The sequence below is a fragment of the Hesperophylax consimilis genome, chromosome 24 (genome assembly GCF_061612785.1).
Source record: "Hesperophylax consimilis isolate HC1 chromosome 24, BYU_Hcon_1.0, whole genome shotgun sequence".
In the NCBI taxonomy this organism is placed as follows: Eukaryota; Metazoa; Arthropoda; class Insecta; order Trichoptera; family Limnephilidae; genus Hesperophylax; species Hesperophylax consimilis.
The window spans coordinates 14,147,585-14,167,600 of NC_142859.1; the positions used below are offsets into that span (position 1 = coordinate 14,147,585).

At 33.0% G+C, this 20,016-nt stretch overlaps 8 non-coding genes across 8 annotated transcripts; 5 read left to right on the top strand and 3 right to left on the bottom strand.

The window, feature by feature from the left end:
• Positions 1-12,898: 12,898 nt before the first annotated feature.
• On the top strand, positions 12,899-13,017 carry LOC149411944 (5S ribosomal RNA). The gene has a single exon (XR_016304745.1). It is a non-coding gene; the product is annotated as a 5S ribosomal RNA (ribosomal RNA).
• A 323-nt stretch (positions 13,018-13,340) lies between these two features.
• Positions 13,341-13,459, top strand: LOC149411945 (5S ribosomal RNA). The gene has a single exon (XR_016304746.1). It is a non-coding gene; the product is annotated as a 5S ribosomal RNA (ribosomal RNA).
• Positions 13,460-14,678: 1,219 nt separating this feature from the next.
• LOC149411946 (5S ribosomal RNA) lies at positions 14,679-14,797 on the bottom strand. The gene has a single exon (XR_016304748.1). It is a non-coding gene; the product is annotated as a 5S ribosomal RNA (ribosomal RNA).
• An 846-nt stretch (positions 14,798-15,643) lies between these two features.
• Positions 15,644-15,762, top strand: LOC149411947 (5S ribosomal RNA). Its single transcript, XR_016304749.1, has one exon. It is a non-coding gene; the product is annotated as a 5S ribosomal RNA (ribosomal RNA).
• A 323-nt stretch (positions 15,763-16,085) lies between these two features.
• Positions 16,086-16,204, top strand: LOC149411948 (5S ribosomal RNA). Its single transcript, XR_016304782.1, has one exon. It is a non-coding gene; the product is annotated as a 5S ribosomal RNA (ribosomal RNA).
• A 323-nt stretch (positions 16,205-16,527) lies between these two features.
• LOC149411949 (5S ribosomal RNA) lies at positions 16,528-16,646 on the top strand. The gene has a single exon (XR_016304750.1). It is a non-coding gene; the product is annotated as a 5S ribosomal RNA (ribosomal RNA).
• A 436-nt stretch (positions 16,647-17,082) lies between these two features.
• On the bottom strand, positions 17,083-17,201 carry LOC149411950 (5S ribosomal RNA). The gene has a single exon (XR_016304783.1). It is a non-coding gene; the product is annotated as a 5S ribosomal RNA (ribosomal RNA).
• A 323-nt stretch (positions 17,202-17,524) lies between these two features.
• Positions 17,525-17,643, bottom strand: LOC149411951 (5S ribosomal RNA). The gene has a single exon (XR_016304751.1). It is a non-coding gene; the product is annotated as a 5S ribosomal RNA (ribosomal RNA).
• Between the last annotated feature and the right edge of the window lie 2,373 nt (positions 17,644-20,016).

The window sequence follows — 20,016 nt, forward strand, 5'->3', positions numbered from 1 at the left end:
AGTAAAAAGCTGAATTAATTAAACATATTAGCAGTGCATATTTTAACTACTCGTATGTGACTGCATAACAGGTGTTTTGTTTTTGTTCCCTCTTCATTTCTTTCTCTATATTTGGACTAATATTTGAAATGTATTATTTTTTGTTTTGTCTTGTTTACTTATATAACCTTACAGATTTTAAATTACATTTTTTTTTCTTTCTACATCGTACTTTGCCTGTAAATAACTATCATGTTATTATATTATTGACGTTAATTAATCAATAAATAAAATCTGTTGCATTTTTCTTGTTTTCATGAGAATGGTGATCAGTTTATTTTATTGCATTTATTTTCTTTTTATCATCGTACTAGTACCTATTCCTTTAAAGCACGTTTTGAATTCATAACTTCTAGATTGTTAAATTTTTACACTCGTTACAGCCAATCCAATTTATTGGATGTGGCCAGTGGTGGAACACGTTTTACATAAAATGGCTTCACACAATTGTCAAACATGTCAAACTCTTCCCAATTACGCCCCGATTGGTATAAAATGATAATATAGTTAAGGCGGAGCGTCTAGATCTATAAGTTTGGTAATAAATTTCCAAAATGATCTGTTTCTAATAATTATAATATAAAATACTAAAGTTATTAAAAATATTGCCGTCTGAGTATACATTTATGCATAATCAAGTTTTAAAAATGATTCACCAAAGTTTGGTAATTAAACATAACTTGATTGACTGCCGTAATATAGTACCATATTTTATGACAGCACCTCCTAAATCTAAATTAAAATGATCTTAAACGCTTACTCGGAGTTAGATAATATTGGGGACCCAAATACTGAAACTATCCTAGAAGATACTGATGAACTCAAAGAATTTAACTGGAGAAATAATAAATTTAATATTGTACATCAGAATATCCGCACAATGGAAAATCTTGACGATTTTCTCCTATTCTTAGATAGTACTAAGATGACTGTGAGATTTCATATAATAATACTGTCGGAATGCAGGTTGAATGATTCATATCTCGCAAAACAAATTACAGGTTATCATGAATACCACACAACACAACATTTGAATCAAAACAGTGGAGTGGTAGCCTACATTAGCGATGATATTCACTCTCAAGTTCAAAAAATTTATATCAGTCAGTCAAACTGTCTAAAAATAGTAATTAATGGACATCTATGTATTTTAGCCATTTACAGATCACCATCATTCACTGACATTCAGGAATTTCTGGATAATCTCGTATCTGAACTTAAAAAATGTAGCGAATTCAAACAACAAATAGTAATGGGGGATATAAACATCAACACCTACGGAAATATACACAGACAATGTCACGATTACCTATGCGCCATGGCAGAAAACAACTTCGCATTAAATATTAAAGCTCCTACCAGGATTCAAGGTAATAGCAGGTCATGTTTAGACCACATAAATACCAGAAATATTACGGACTCCACCGCATTTACAATACAATAACCGATCACTACACAACAGCAATAAGCATTCCGGACACATCCCATAAAAACCAAGTAAAAACTAACCACTGTATATCAACTATCTGTTATGAGGGACTAATTAAAGATCTGAATGGTGAAACATGGCAAGATTTGTGTGAAATGACTGAAGTTAACAGTGCACTCAATTTATTTATTAACAAAATCGACAAATACATAACAAATTCAACAGATAATCTCACTGCACATAAAAAAAAACAACTTACTCCTTGGATCAGCAGGGGTATTGTAAAAGCCATACACAAAAGAAATCACTTATACAGACTGGCGACAAAAGACCCACAGGATACTCTCAAACAACAGATTTACCGTAGGTACCGTAACATTTGTAAAAATGTTATGCGTAATGCTAAAGAACGGTACTATAAGCAACAACTCGACCGAGATACATCTAGCAAAAATATGTGGAAAATCGTTAAACAAATTACATACACTAAACATAAAACTGAACTCAATATTAACGAATTACAAATTGGGAATATATCCATCATTGATTCGGACATAATTGCGTGCCACACAAACCAATACTTTACGATGGTTGGGTCTAAGCTTGCAGAAAACATCTTAAGTGTCACCAAGGAAACTGAAGACTCACTGGCATTGTCAATAGAATCAAAACAAAATCCTTTTTCATTTAAACTCACACCTACGACAAACGAAGAGGTTTTAAAAATCATTGACAGTCTTAACACTACACACTCTAAAGGTCCTGACAATCTAAACACATTTATACTTAAAATCATTAAACACAATGTAGCAACGCCTCTTTCAAACATTATCAATAAAAGCTTTTCCTCTGGGATTTTTCCCGATCATCTTAAAAAATCTATAGTAGTACCAATCCACAAAAGTGGACCCAAAAACCAAGTTAACAATTATAGACCAATATCTCTGTTGAGCGCTATCTCAAAAATTATTGAAAAAATCTTTAAAAATAGATTAAGTAATTACATAGAGAACAGAAAACTTTTAAGCAAAAATCAGTTCGGCTTTCGATCGGGGAGAGGTACGGACGACGCCATAGCACAACTCACAGAACATATTTCTAATAATATAGATCGTGGAAAGAAAAACATAGATTAGACCTAGCCAAGGCTTTTGACACGATTTCTCACAAAATACTCCTCAAAAGACTACAAAATATTGGAATTGTAGGTATGCCATACGAATGGCTAAAGAATTACCTAGCAGGTAGAAGCCAGCAACTCAAAACTGGTAAAACTTTGAGTAACTCACTAGGCACTAACTTTGGTGTACCACAAGGAAGCACATTGGGACCCCTTCTATTTATAATCTATATCAATGAGTTGTGCGAGCTACCAATCGGTGGTAAAATTATTACATTCGCAGATGATACGGTAGCTATCTTTGAAGGAGATGACTGGACTGACACACACAAACTTGCTGAAAGTGGAATTAACGTGATAAAACAATGGCTCAACAAAAATCTTCTAACACTGAACACTTCTAAAACCAAATACATGAGATTCAGCTCAACCATAAAGGGACAACCTAATACAACACACACAATAAAAACACATAATCATGACTGTAACTCCTATAATACTGAACCTAACTGCAATTGTGAAGATCTTGAATGTGTGAAAAACATCAAGTACCTAGGTGTCATAATAGACAATCATCTTAAGTGGAATTATCACATTGACGATCTTACAACTAGGGTAAGAAAACTTTGTAGCGGTAGGAACTCACATTTTCTTTGCAGTGCGAAACATAATTAGACAAGTAGATCTAAGAAAAATATATTTCGGACTGTGCAACCCCCTCTTAATGTATGGTTGCATTGGCTGGGGAGCATCAGGAAGATCAATTCTAGATCCGCTTATGAAGGCCCAGAAATCAATAATTAAAGTCATAATGCGCAAACCATATAGGTTCTCTAGCGATGAGCTCTTTAAACAATTTAATGTACTTGATGTTCGTCAAAACTATATAAAAAAGATTATTATCCATGTACATAAAAATCTAGACAATTTTAATAAAATTGACCATAAACACATCACAAGAAGCCACACCAGAAATGACCTTATGATCCCAACGAGCAATACGGCAAAGTACCAAAAGACACACACATACTTGGGACCTAAATTGTACAACAAAATCCCCCCTGAATTAAACATAAAAACTTGTAATATTTCATACATAGGCCCAATAATAACTAAATGGTTGATTGGACTGGGCAGAGGAGAATGTGAAAAAATGTTAAAAAACGTCACGTAATAAATAGACTAATCACACACTATATATATCTCCCATTATTCTAATTATTGCTCATACACATTCGAAACATACACAACAGCTCAAGTTCGACTCTATCATAAGATTGTAACGATTAAACATCACAAATTAAAACATTAATGAGATATATTATAGACATAGACAAATCACACACTTACTTTCACATATTTTTTGGTTTCTTGGAACGGGCAATTTGCCTAGTTAGGAACCAATAATTTCGACCTGATAAGGTACAATAATCAATAATCACAAAATATATTTTCATTATATCTTGTATATAACATATTGTACTTTGTGTAAATTTAAATGAATGAATAAATAAATAAAAATAAATATTATGAATATGAACCAAATTCATTTCTAGAAAATGAATTTTATAAAATATATCATGATAAAACTAAACTAACAGACCGAACGATTAGTCATAATAGAGCCGATATTGTTTTACATTTTTACAAAATTTAAAAAAAAACTTATATCATTGATGTCGCTATTCCAAATTCCTGTAATATTCAAAAATCTGTTTCTGAAAAAAAATAAGAAATTACACAGATTTAGGAAATTAAATTAAAAAAATTTGGTATTCTCAGACTACAAAAATATTACCATTTGTTATTTCGGCTTATGACAAAGAATTTAAACATAACAATGCAAAAAAATTTAAATACATGTAGGGTTACGAAAGATTTTTTAAATATTTATATTCAGGGATCAGTACGATTTATAGGTCCAGTTAGGAGTTCTACCGAGCCGAACCCTCTGATATGAAAATATCTGGAGTGGGTGAATTATTTTCGCATTTGATCTCTGGTGAGTAGACGTGTTTTTGTATTATTTTATATTTATTATGCTTATATAATGCACTTGCATAATTTGGATTAACTAGTTGATCATTTGTGGAAAAGTGTGTGGAAGGGTTTAGTTTTTCCTGTGGGGAAGTTTTAATATATATAAACCCATAAAATATATTTTTTTACTCCCAATTTTTTTTAATGGAAATTCTTTATTTCAATCAAGAAGTTTTCAAGCGTTATCCATGCTGCTTTAAACTCCGTGGTTTTATCGCTTTTTCTTGACGAATAAAGTAAATAAATTAGCAGAAAATTAGTCATAAGAAATGAGGGATGGACGCGACTTAACCATTTTTAAATTTTAAATCTATTTTGCGGAGTTAAAATTAATTTCCTCAGATGTTAAGAAAACCCTCTGTAAATATAAGTTTGGACTTCATTTAATAGAAGCTTATGCAAACTGTTTATCTTAATTCCTTTAGATTAATGCCTTTAGCGTAAAGAATTATTTTATAACGCACAAAATAAAATAACGAAAATTCATTTTCTGAAATGTGAATGGTAAGAAACGTAAGCGGTAAGTGACCAACTGAATAACATTAATATTACTAAGCAAAACCAACATGTAGTCAATAGATCTGAAGATAAGGAAATCAACCAATATGAAGATGAGGTCTACAAACCTGGACATAAGGAAATCAAAAAATACAGTCAACAAACATGAAGATGAGGTATACCAACATGAAGATGAGGCAATGAACAAAAATGAAGATGAGGTCTATAAACATGAAAATGAGGAAATCACGATGTAATATCAGCACAAAAGCAACATTTTGCCTCGGAACGGGAATTTCTAGTAAGGAGGACTGCGAATATATAATTATACTTAACTTTTTATCTTTAATCGTAATTTAATTTTTTTTTGATACCTTAGAAGTGTTTTTTTTTAAATATATTATTATTTGGTATTGTGAGCCTCACTGGGTGCTTTATCAAGGATGAATAAAAAAGTATTCCAACAGTGTCTGGACTTAATATTTTACTTCAACTTACTACAGGCCTTATATCTTCAAAACTGCGTCTGCACTAATTCTGATAAATTTTAGCATTTTACCAGAGATTTAGAAGGAGAATATTAAAACTTCATAACGAAGCTGATCATAGAGTAAGTTAAGGATTTTCCACAATCGGGAATTATAAAAGAAGCAACATATTGCACTTATAAATTGATTAAAAAGATTATAGCTACAGAAATAACCTGTGACAGAAACTAATTTAAAACTTAAATTTAGTGAAAAATAATTGCTTTCGGAAAGTTTTCCATAAAAGAAAGTCAATTTCTATAAGTTTTATATTTAATCATAGCCGAAGGTTGCGGCTTCAAATCCCGACGTGCGCAAGTAAATTCTATTTGATTATTTTGTTTTATTTCAAAATGAATTCATTTAAAATAATACATGGTATACCTTCTGCACGTTTCTGAGTGGAAGATACTCTGGTGTAAAACAATTATTCAGAATTGAAACGTTGCTTGAAAGAGCTTTACCCGTATTTGGTGACAGGATCTAAATAACCAGGTACTTTCCCACCTTCCTCTTTCTCATCTCCTTCCCCTCCCTACTACTTTTAGCCTCACAACATGCCTCAAGTGGGGATGCCATAGTCTCAACGGCTCCACAAAACTCCAGCAAACTCTTGTGTGGGATTCACATAAAAAAATATTGAAATGCAATTCTTAACATAATGTTTTGTTGAAACCGTTAAATAATACTGTGATAGACAGACATTTTTTGTTTAGAATTGTGTTTAAAAAATGGAAAGTTTCATTTTTTCCTGAAAAATCATTGATTCATCGAATTTTTCATTCTTCGAACTAAACATCGAGTTTTAATTTATGAATAAGCTCTTAAAGAAATTAATCACGTACTGCCTATTAAAATAACAATACCAAAATGAAAGCCTTTTAAAATCGTGAATTATATTCCGATACAATATCATCATTGATGACCATGTAATAAAATCTTCGTCCCATTACTTTCCTCTCGAGTAAAAGCAAACTATAATACGGGTTACGAATACAGATGTCGCTTTATTCGCTTCCCCTCAGAACCCTACTTCCGCCCACCATCTTGGAAGGCTCTGCTTCACTTTGAAAATCACATTTAATGCCACCGTCTACTGAAACAAGTCACCGGTTGTAAAATAGGGTAACTTTGCAATTCGAAAAACAGGAAAACCGTGTCCTGAAACCTATCGTATGGAGATGAAATATGAAATATCAGTTGAGCATGCTATTTTTATTTTACCGATATTTTAATAAATTGCTCTGATCAGCCCTTATATTTAATCCCTTCAGCACCTACAGCACACATATCCAAGACTGTGTAATGAAACGCCAACGTTGATATTCTTCAAGTCCTGGTTTGATTGGTTTGCTTCTGGCTGTCGCTAAAAACTATATCCCGACAGCATATTTCCATTTACTACATTTAAATTATTTGTACCTCTATCATAGTGAAAAATATTCTCGGAATCACGTTGATGTGAGAAAACCTTTCAGAAAACCAATTATGCTTCAGAGGAAATACTGCACGGCGTTTTAAAAAAAACATAATTTAGGACTTGAGGCCAAAACATCCAACCAAAATTATTTTTTCATCATAAGGGAGGTTAATTCAAGTTTTTTAAGGATGCTAGTTATTTTATTTATTGCGTTTGGAATTATTAAATAAAAGCTATTAAAAGATCGATTTTTGAATATTTCAGAGGAAACTTCGGCAATAGTTAAAAACCCTTCAAACTATATTTCCTAAAGTTTTGGTCAGAAAATCGGAGAATTTGTATGTAAATCAAAATAAATTATATATTTTTTAAGGTATCGAGAGCTAAAAGCTGTTTTTGAAAGGTGATGAAATACGCTTTCAAATTTATTCATTATAAAAATACCTTTAATTATTGAAATGTTACAATTTTTTAAATCACATATAAAAAAGTTTTTAAAACGACTTTCTAAGGACTGAATTAAATTAACTTAACGAAAAAAACACATATGCTATTAGAAAAATGTGTTGTATAATAACATTTTTGTCGTTTCAAAAAAAAATAGATAACATAAATTCACATTGTTTCATAAATTTATCTAAAATTGAGTTGTAACCTTTGGTTTTATATAAGTGTACATTTTAATAATTTTATGGTTTTTACTTTTTATTTAAAGAAAGACAAACATTTTCGGATTTTGAATAACCTGACTATTTTAAAAATCTCCTACTACCATCGCAGTAAGCGGAATTTTTTGTTGAACACACTACGTTTGGGTAGAACCCATAGCGATATCAACTCAGCCACCGACTGGACTTATATATTTGAATATAAAGCTTAGTGTTTTTTCTTTCTGTTGGTTTCGAAAAGCGAACAAATTTACTTTATGGGTGATATGTATTTGTTAGAAAAACGAAACAAATTATCCTGAGGAGTTAAATAGGCCGCGGAACTGTTTCTTGCAAAATGGTTTTAACTCTTTTTACCGGGTATATCTGAATAACCAGGAAGCCATCTATATTATTAATCCCTTTAGTTTTTTGCTCCACTTCTTCAGCTTTAATAATAATAATGATATTTGGATGATTTTTGAATCTCCTCAAAGGCGCTGCTCAGATATTTTATACATTTCTACAATAATATATGTTATTACTTACTGTATATGACGATAATATACAGTAGCATACTTACCTGGTAAGTCACTGGAGATTAACACTGATACTATTTGCAAAATTTAAATAAAGGATTAAGAACAAAATTGCAAATTAGGACATAATAGGACTCTAGGGTATTTATTTTAATAACATATATTTATGTTCTTTACTGATCGCGTTTAGGAAAGGAAAAGCAAATTTTATGCCGGGCGGTACTACAGTACAAGGTCTTTCCTAAATGTGATTCGTACCTTTGTATAAAGACAGATTTCAAATAGTTTTAATCCAATAATAATATATGATTAAGATGTATTAGATACAATACGAGAATTCTTCTCTCAGGAATGGTATATTTAATTTGAGGGTATGTATGACAGCTTAAAAGGGTATGTTTTTAGTTAAGATCCCTATCGAGGATGCTAAAATTCCACTTCCTTTGGGAAATTTGTAGCTAAAAATCACCATTCGAAAGCATCGATACATTTTACTTTAATAGGAATGTTAAAATGTTTAAAATTCTTCCGTCTCGTCGAGTCTCCCCGTTTTAAGCAATGAAACTCCGTGTCGTAATCCTTGCTCATCAATTGAGCTCATAAAAATTGACCAATAGCACAGAGCTGACATGAATATTTATGAACCGAGGTCCATTTCCATTAAGGGATTAAGTCAGGATTCAAACAGCTCAACTTACCCTAACTAGACTACCTCTCTACCCTCCTTACTTACCTCCCTTCCTCACCGTTGTCTCCGCCCGAATCGCTGCCCACTTGTTTCCAATATAAAGGATGAACTGGCCTAGGTGGGATCACAAAACAATACAGTTAAGTAAGGGAATTTGCTAGTGATTACACGCTGAGGTGTGGCTAGCTAACAGAATCTGTTTGTGCCCTTATTTAAAATAAACAATTCGGAGCGCAAACAACACTCGCATAATAGAATCATTATATTAAACCCGTGAGAGAAAATCATAATATATCAACCTGCATGTATTTATTTATAAGCTTTTTATTCTAGATTTTCTTTTACATATATTATGAGAACAAGAGAAGTTTAAGAAGCATAGAGTTATAAAAAAACTAATAAACTTGTTATAATAAATGCGAAGCACGACGAAATAATGTAACATTATTTGTTTTTGGTTTGAAAAATTGACAGCATAGAAATATTTAAGATTTGAAATAATTAATCCCAGAAAAAAACAGTCATTTAAATACTTCTTTAAAGTTGAAAATCTCCTACCCACGAACCCTTTTTTTCGGTTATGGCTTTATTATATAATGTGAGAAATTAAGTTTTTTAGAAAATGATCACAAAAACGTAAAAATATTTGTGCGTGAACTTCGCAGAATAAAATAAAACACACTTTTTGGCCATGTTTTTTTTTCTTGCATGAATCAAAACGAAAACTGGCGTTATGTGATGATTTAATCGCTATCTACACGAGGAGTGTTATTGTTAGCGGCCAAATTCTAAATGTTACACGACGTGGTGCATCATTTAAAACAATATCTTTAAAATTGGTAACGGTAAAAGAAAATAATATAGATTTTAGAGAAATATTACATTTACCCTTTTAAGGCCTCTGACATATCGACTGTTATAAAGAAGCTATCAGAATTTCGTGTGTATTTCCGTTGCTCAATAAAATCCTTGTAAATAAATTATTTATGAAAATATCCAAAAACTGAAAAAAATCCAATTTGATTATTATAAATCAACTTCTAATTTTGGAAATGTTATAGTTTTGAATGCAAACACAAAAAGTTTTAAAAATGGCTCGCCTTGGTTTTTCTGTCTAAGATTAAAATTAGTGATAGTAAAAAACACACATTTTAATAAACTTGCATATTAAACATCACAGCCTATGTCATTTCATATTAAAATAATTTTAAAAAAATCAAAAAGCATTATAAAATGAACATTTGGTTTGTTAGAGTGTAAATTTTATTTCTTTCTGTGGTTAATTAACTTCTATATTTGATTACAAAGCGTTGTATTTTTTTCACAGCTTTTAATTATAATGATAAGGGAGACATAACAATTTTTTGAGGCCATGTGAGTTGTTAAAAAACCAAAAAAATTGCCTGAGGAGTTAATAAGTAAATTTTATTTGATAAATTTGTATTGTTTCAAGATTCGTTAATTTAATGGTATATTTTTATTTTTTCACGATTTATTCATTTAATAATATATTCGTATTAACGTGTTGATACACATTTCCAATAAATATACAATTTTTTTTAATCATTGTGATTTCACGTACCTTCCACGCAAAAAAAATACTTAAAATATCAGTGTACCAATTATTCATTGGAATCAATATCTGTGTAACTACCAGCCTCCGGCACTAACCATAGGATACGTGTTCTGGGAAACAAGTTTGGAGGTGCTTTTATGCATTTGCTGACTCCATTTAAAGAATCATGTTGTGAGGGGGACGGTCGTGGGGAGGGGAAGAAGATAGAGAAGAGAAATTTGGGAGAGTACCTGGCTTTCAGTATCTGGTAACAAAACAAAGCTCAAGCCATTTCAAGCAACGTTTTGATTCTAAATGGTGGTCTTACACCAGAACGCTACTGACAGTATCTTCCACTAAGTTTACTCTTAGATTTTAACCCATGACCTCCGGATTGCTAGTCAAGAGCCATACCCCTTGACTACGGAGGCCGTCGAGATATTTTTAGAGGAGGTGTTTTATATACCGATTAAATAATATTATTATTCAATTTATAAATAATATTTGTTTTGATTTCTGTAGACATTATCTAGGTTGATAATGCTTTCAGCAGACAAAATCGCTGTAACACGTAGTAATAATTACACAGCAGAACCTGTCAATATATGTATATGTTTTTTTTTAAATTAATAGTAATATTCTTACAAGAGAATTGAAACTTTTATACTGAAGTGAAAAGTTAGGTGTCATTACTATTTCTACTTGACGATCATAGATATGCCACTTACATGATAAGCAGGGTTGACGATACAACTTTCTAAAATAAAGGTGCTCAAAATCCCGAATTGGGGAGAGCAAACGAACTAATTCCCCACAAGTTGCAAATGTACGAATAATTCTTCCTCTAAAATTCTACTGAAATTAGCCTTTATTTTTTATGATTTAGTCATTTTCGGATGTTGTCCAGGCTTTAAAAGTGGTAATTTGTTTGATAATTTGCTTCCAAAGAAATCGAAATTATAGTACATTCACAGATTTTTTTTAATATGTTTTATTTCCCCAAAAAAAGTTTTCCCTGCAAAATTCTCATCAGTGCTTAAAATTGCTATTACTGTTTAGGGCGTCTATTGTAGGTAAGTTGTAGGAATTCACCAGTAAAATACCACTGTCCGTCATTATAGCTATTTAGTTAAGAACATAACAAATATTTAAAATTGAAATTACACCATCAACAACCAAGAACGGGTCAAGAATGATTAGACTTTTGATGGTAACAAGACGACAAAAAACCCCTGAAAGCCGGCGTCCGTGTCGCCGTGATCAATAATTATGAACGAATATAGTTAAATGTCAGATTTTTAGTATGATAATCTTATTCATAAAAATAAACTTATTTTTAGGTATCTCTAGTTTGTGAAAATATCTTATTTGGAGAATTCCCCACTAGTCAAAAGAAAAATTGATCAGACTATCGGAAGGAAAAATCGGACTTGTATTCCCGGCTTAAAATAAAACATAAAATTAAGATGTTCATATCCGACATTTTTTTGAAGATAAATTAAATTATATTTATTCACAAAAATAGAAACAAAAATAGTGGTAAATTTGACATTAACAGTGGAAATAGACATAAAAATAAGGTACCTACGAACGTTTTTAAATATTGTTCTCAAATAAATACTACTACAGATGACTGCTGACTTATAAGAAGAAGGTCGGTGGCCGAGTTTACATCGCGCTTGGGTCCCACCCAGGCGTAGTGTGTTAAATTCCTCGACTGGCTTAGTCCTCCATCACAACACAAGCAACATTCTCTGCTTACTGTGGTGGGAGTGGGAGATTTTCAAATATTGTCAGGTTATTCGTAACCCGGGAATGTTTGTCTTTCTTTTAAAGAAAAAAAAAATGGGTGTGTCAAGCCTACGCAAGACAGAAGTGAAACTTCTAGTATTCTTCTCTCTCTCTCTTTTCATTTCATTCTCTCTTTTTTTCTGTCTATTGACATATTTATAAGTAGCATGTGATAAAAAAAATTAAAAGTTATAAAAAAAGAAAAAAAAAATTAGTTAAAGCGGGGATCGAACCTCGGTTCTTCACGACCACAGTCGTGCGCTCTGCCTGTAGACAGCGAAGATGAGTTAGGAGAGTGAGTTAAACTAGGTATATAATATTAGCTAGGCTCCTATAGCGAAATGATCCCGTTTTTTCGTCACGGTCATGAGTCGGTTTTACTCCGGTCCTCGAAATTGCATGACGCGCGTAAAGAAGTTTCACTTCAAAAAATTCCTGCAAAGTTATGGATGTAATTACGATCTTTTTCAAGCGCGTATGTAATGATTATTTTTATCAACGTCGCATACACCTTGCTAATGTTTTCAGTATTATTAGGGCTTTTTTATACTAATTTTCATATATTTATTGGCAGGTAGAGTAGAAATTAATATTGTTTAGCGTTTGCCAACGACCATACCATGTTGAACACACCGGTTCTCGTCCGATCACCGAAGTTAAGCAACATTGGGCGCGGTCAGTACTTGGATGGGTGACCGCTTGGGAACACCGCGTGCCGTTGGCCCATTTTTTATGGTAATTTCATGTTTTTTTTTATTTTTTTATCGTTACTATCATTAATAATATCATAAAATTCTTTAACTTTTCAAGTATGCTACAGGCCTAAAATATTACTTAGTGGATTGATATTATGGTCAACCATTGAAAAAAAAAATTCCTGCAAAGTTATGGATGTAATTACGATCTTTTTCAAGCGCGTATGTAATGATTATTTTTATCAACGTCGCACACACCTTGCTAATGTTTTCAGTATTATTAGGGCTTTTTTATACTAATTTTCATATATTTATTGGCAGGTAGAATAGAAATTAATATTGTTTAGCGTTTGCCAACGACCATACCATGTTGAACACACCGGTTCTCGTCCGATCACCGAAGTTAAGCAACATTGGGCGCGGTCAGTACTTGGATGGGTGACCGCTTGGGAACACCGCGTGCCGTTGGCCCATTTTTTATGGTAATTTTATGTTTTTTTTTATTTTTTTATCGTTAACATCATAAAAAATTTTATATCATTCTTTAACTTTTCAAGTATGCTACAGGCCTAAAATATTACTTAGTGGATTGATATTATGGTCAACCATTGAAAAAAAAAAAGGCGTTAAAAACAAAAAAATAATGTGCGATGGCCGAGAATCGAACTCGGATCAACTGCTTGGAAAGCAACTACGCTGACCATTACACCACCAACGCCAGTTGTCGAGATGAGCTAAGAAGCATTTATATTTTACTTCAAAACTTTGACTAGATCAAATGAACTTTAATCGGTCCCGCATTTTCGTTTCGGTCATGAGTTCGTTTTACTCCGGTCCTCGAAATTGCATGACGCGGGTAAAGAAGTTTCACTTCAAAAAAGGCGTTAAAAACAAAAAAATAATGTGCGATGGCCGAGAATCGAACTCGGATCAACTGCTTGGAAAGCAACTACGCTGACCATTACACCACCAACGCCAGTTGTCGAGATGAGCTAAGAAGCATTTATATTTTACTTCAAAACTTTGACTAGATCAAATGAACTTTAATCGGTCCCGCATTTTCGTTTCGGTCATGAGTTCGTTTTACTCCGGTCCTCGAAATTGCATGACGCGGGTAAAGAAGTTTCACTTCAAAAAAAACTATTTGAATTCCATTTCTTCGATAGTTGGAAAATTAGTTTGACATTCCTATTAAATGTTTGTTTTTGACTAAAAGTGTTTCATTTTTGATCTTCTTTCTTTTCTCATTTTATTCAGTTTATTTTATCAAAGTTATAATGTATTTTTGAAGTGAAACTTCTTTACCCGCGTCATGCAATTTCGAGTACCGGAGTAAAACCAACTCATGACCGAAACGAAAATGCGGGACCGATTAAAGTTCATTTGATCTAGTCAAAGTTTTGAAGTAAAATATAAATGCTTCTTAGCTCATCTCGACAACTGGCGTTGGTGGTGTAATGGTCAGCGTAGTTGCTTTCCAAGCAGTTGATCCGAGTTCGATTCTCGGCCATCGCACATTATTTTTTTGTTTTTAACGCCTTTTTTTTTTTCAATGGTTGACCATAATATCAATCCACTAAGTAATATTTTAGGCCTGTAGCATACTTGAAAAGTTAAAGAATGATATAAAATTTTTTATGATGTTAACGATAAAAAAATAAAAAAAAACATAAAATTACCATAAAAAATGGGCCAACGGCACGCGGTGTTCCCAAGCGGTCACCCATCCAAGTACTGACCGCGCCCAATGTTGCTTAACTTCGGTGATCGGACGAGAACCGGTGTGTTCAACATGGTATGGTCGTTGGCAAACGCTAAACAATATTAATTTCTATTCTACCTGCCAATAAATATATGAAAATTAGTATAAAAAAGCCCTAATAATACTGAAAACATTAGCAAGGTGTGTGCGACGTTGATAAAAATAATCATTACATACGCGCTTGAAAAAGATCGTAATTACATCCATAACTTTGCAGGAATTTTTTTTTTCAATGGTTGACCATAATATCAATCCACTAAGTAATATTTTAGGCCTGTAGCATACTTGAAAAGTTAAAGAATTTTATGATATTATTAATGATAGTAACGATAAAAAAAAAAAATGGGTGTGTCAAGCCTACGCAAGACAGAAGTGAAACTTCTAGTATTCTTCTCTCTCTCTCTTTTCATTTCATTCTCTCTTTTTTTCTGTCTATTGACATATTTATAAGTAGCATGTGATAAAAAAAATTAAAAGTTATAAAAAAAGAAAAAAAAAATTAGTTAAAGCGGGGATCGAACCTCGGTTCTTCACGACCACAGTCGTGCGCTCTGCCTGTAGACAGCGAAGATGAGTTAGGAGAGTGAGTTAAACTAGGTATATAATATTAGCTAGGCTCCTATAGCGAAATGATCCCGTTTTTTCGTCACGGTCATGAGTCGGTTTTACTCCGGTCCTCGAAATTGCATGACGCGCGTAAAGAAGTTTCACTTCAAAAAATTCCTGCAAAGTTATGGATGTAATTACGATCTTTTTCAAGCGCGTATGTAATGATTATTTTTATCAACGTCGCATACACCTTGCTAATGTTTTCAGTATTATTAGGGCTTTTTTATACTAATTTTCATATATTTATTGGCAGGTAGAGTAGAAATTAATATTGTTTAGCGTTTGCCAACGACCATACCATGTTGAACACACCGGTTCTCGTCCGATCACCGAAGTTAAGCAACATTGGGCGCGGTCAGTACTTGGATGGGTGACCGCTTGGGAACACCGCGTGCCGTTGGCCCATTTTTTATGGTAATTTCATGTTTTTTTTTATTTTTTTATCGTTACTATCATTAATAATATCATAAAATTCTTTAACTTTTCAAGTATGCTACAGGCCTAAAATATTACTTAGTGGATTGATATTATGGTCAACCATTGAAAAAAAAAATTCCTGCAAAGTTATGGATGTAATTACGATCTTTTTCAAGCGCGTATGTAATGATTATTTTTATCAACGTCGCACACACCTTGCTAATGTTTTCAGTATTATTAGGGCTTTTTTATACTAATTTTCATATATTTATTGGCAGGTAGAATAGAAATTAATATTGTTTAGCGTTTGCCAACGACCATACCATGTTGAACACACCGGTTCTCGTCCGATCACCGAAGTTAAGCAACATTGGGCGCGGTCAGTACTTGGATGGGTGACCGCTTGGGAACACCGCGTGCCGATGGCCCATTTTTTATGGTAATTTCATGTTTTTTTTTTTTTTTTTATCGTTACTATCATTAATAATATCATAAAATTCTTTAACTTTTCAAGTATGCTACAGGCCTAAAATATTACTTAGTGGATTGATATTATGGTCAACCATTGAAAAAAAAAATTCCTGCAAAGTTATGGATGTAATTACGATCTTTTTCAAGCGCGTATGTAATGATTATTTTTATCAACGTCGCACACACCTTGCTAATGTTTTCAGTATTATTAGGGCTTTTTTATACTAATTTTCATATATTTATTGGCAGGTAGAATAGAAATTAATATTGTTTAGCGTTTGCCAACGACCATACCATGTTGAACACACCGGTTCTCGTCCGATCACCGAAGTTAAGCAACATTGGGCGCGGTCAGTACTTGGATGGGTGACCGCTTGGGAACACCGCGTGCCGTTGGCCCATTTTTTATGGTAATTTTATGTTTTTTTTTATTTTTTTATCGTTAACATCATAAAAAATTTTATATCATTCTTTAACTTTTCAAGTATGCTACAGGCCTAAAATATTACTTAGTGGATTGATATTATGGTCAACCATTGAAAAAAAAAAAGGCGTTAAAAACAAAAAAATAATGTGCGATGGCCGAGAATCGAACTCGGATCAACTGCTTGGAAAGCAACTACGCTGACCATTACACCACCAACGCCAGTTGTCGAGATGAGCTAAGAAGCATTTATATTTTACTTCAAAACTTTGACTAGATCAAATGAACTTTAATCGGTCCCGCATTTTCGTTTCGGTCATGAGTTGGTTTTACTCCGGTACTCGAAATTGCATGACGCGGGTAAAGAAGTTTCACTTCAAAAAAAAAAACATGAAATTACCATAAAAAATGGGCCATCGGCACGCGGTGTTCCCAAGCGGTCACCCATCCAAGTACTGACCGCGCCCAATGTTGCTTAACTTCGGTGATCGGACGAGAACCGGTGTGTTCAACATGGTATGGTCGTTGGCAAACGCTAAACAATATTAATTTCTATTCTACCTGCCAATAAATATATGAAAATTAGTATAAAAAAGCCCTAATAATACTGAAAACATTAGCAAGGTGTGTGCGACGTTGATAAAAATAATCATTACATACGCGCTTGAAAAAGATCGTAATTACATCCATAACTTTGCAGGAATTTTTTTTTTCAATGGTTGACCATAATATCAATCCACTAAGTAATATTTTAGGCCTGTAGCATACTTGAAAAGTTAAAGAATTTTATGATATTATTAATGATAGTAACGATAAAAAAATAAAAAAAAACATGAAATTACCATAAAAAATGGGCCAACGGCACGCGGTGTTCCCAAGCGGTCACCCATCCAAGTACTGACCGCGCCCAATGTTGCTTAACTTCGGTGATCGGACGAGAACCGGTGTGTTCAACATGGTATGGTCGTTGGCAAACGCTAAACAATATTAATTTCTACTCTACCTGCCAATAAATATATGAAAATTAGTATAAAAAAGCCCTAATAATACTGAAAACATTAGCAAGGTGTATGCGACGTTGATAAAAATAATCATTACATACGCGCTTGAAAAAGATCGTAATTACATCCATAACTTTGCAGGAATTTTTTGAAGTGAAACTTCTTTACGCGCGTCATGCAATTTCGAGGACCGGAGTAAAACCGACTCATGACCGTGACGAAAAAACGGGATCATTTCGCTATAGGAGCCTAGCTAATATTATATACCTAGTTTAACTCACTCTCCTAACTCATCTTCGCTGTCTACAGGCAGAGCGCACGACTGTGGTCGTGAAGAACCGAGGTTCGATCCCCGCTTTAACTAATTTTTTTTTTCTTTTTTTATAACTTTTAATTTTTTTTATCACATGCTACTTATAAATATGTCAATAGACAGAAAAAAAGAGAGAATGAAATGAAAAGAGAGAGAGAGAAGAATACTAGAAGTTTCACTTCTGTCTTGCGTAGGCTTGACACACCCATTTTTTTTTTATAATAGTTAATGTTTTGACGCAACACGGTCTCTTCAAAAGTTTTCTGTTGTGAATTTTCCATTTTATGGGCAATAAAATTAAATGTCTTTTGTTAATCTGGTTTTGAAATTGGTTACTTCATGTCTGGATAAGGCCATGACTTAGTTTTTTTTGTGAAATTGTTTGGAAGCGTGAAAATAAATTTTAGACGTTGAGTGCTAAGATCTGTCTTAGGTCCAAAATATCACTTTCTTAGAACAATTTTTTGGAGGGGTAAGTTTTATACAGAGTACATGATAATATTGTTAAAAAAAAATCATGATAACTGATTTTCGCGCAATTTCCAGGGTTTTTATGTGATTATTGTAGGTTCCGCCCTAAAGAATTATTCTTTAGAACAAAATATTGAACAATTTCCCAATATTTCAAAGTTTTCCCCGAATTTCCCCATTTCCACTTCTCCCGGTTTCCCGAAGCACGACAGTCTTGATATTTTTTTGGTAACCTTCCAAATGTGTCACGCGGCGTTTAGCTGATACTGGAAAAATGTATGGAATATTTCCCGGCATTACACGGGCGTTTCGGAGATAGCCAGCTGCCAAAAACTGGTCGAGTGTTATTACAATGCACATCAGGCAGGGGCGTGGCGACTGTATGGACACAGCGGGTAATACCAATAAATATTCACTTCACTTGTATCCTTATTGATTACGATACCAATGAATTTAAAAAAGCGATCATCGAAAATCAAATTGCACCACTGACCTAAAACCTTGTCTCTAAGTACTTGATATTACGTGGTTCTATCTGCCTGTACAGAATATAAATAAATAATTATTTATTTTCATTCAGACGCAGCATCACGTTCATTGGTTAAATGCGTTGTACATATATAGTTTTTGTATTAGAGATTGACAAGCCGGTGCATAAAATCTGTCTCCTACAAGTTGATAATAAATAGCTTGTCTGTTCGTTTATTAGTAATAAGATAGCATTGAAGAAATATATTTTATATTTAATTATTGAAGACAATATTAGCGATTTCTAAACGAAAATCTGTAACAGAAAAATCAGAAAAGGATACGGTCACATCTAGGACTCAAACCTAGGACCCTTGTCTTTCCGGGACACCGCTCTACCACTGAGCTAATGGGACCCTATCCCCCTCGGTCACTTTTAACTGTATCATACTTCGAATAAGAACTACCAACATTGTCTTCATTTTTTCTGCAAGTCTAGAATGAATATTTATTTATCGGAATAACTTTGTTGAGTAAAACTTCAAATTGTAATATTCAATTATTGAAGACAATATTAGCGATTTCTAAACGAAAATTTGAAACAGAAAAATCAGAAAAGGATACGGTCACATCTAGGACTCGAACCCAGGACCCTTGTCTTTCCGGGACACCACTCTACCACTGAGCTAATGGGACCATATCCCCCTCGGTCACTTTTAACGTTTAGAAATCGCTAATATTGTCTTCAATAATTAAATATTACAATTTGAGGTTTTACTCAATAAAGTTATTCTGAAAAATAAATATTATATATTTGTACAGCTGGCTTGAAGTTGATTTTTTACAAAAACGACATTATACAAATAATCCAAATAATATTATTATTATGTGCTGTTTATAATTTTAATCAGCACATCAGAACAAAACGCACAAAAATACAATAAATTATTAGAAAATTAAATTCTCAATGTGGTATGACTAATAAGTTTCATGAAAAAACTTATTTTGTGCGCCAATGTGACCAATCGTCGTGGAAGAAATTCTGGTAAAAAAATAGTGCCAATGAAAACGTGATTTCACAAAAATTGTGTA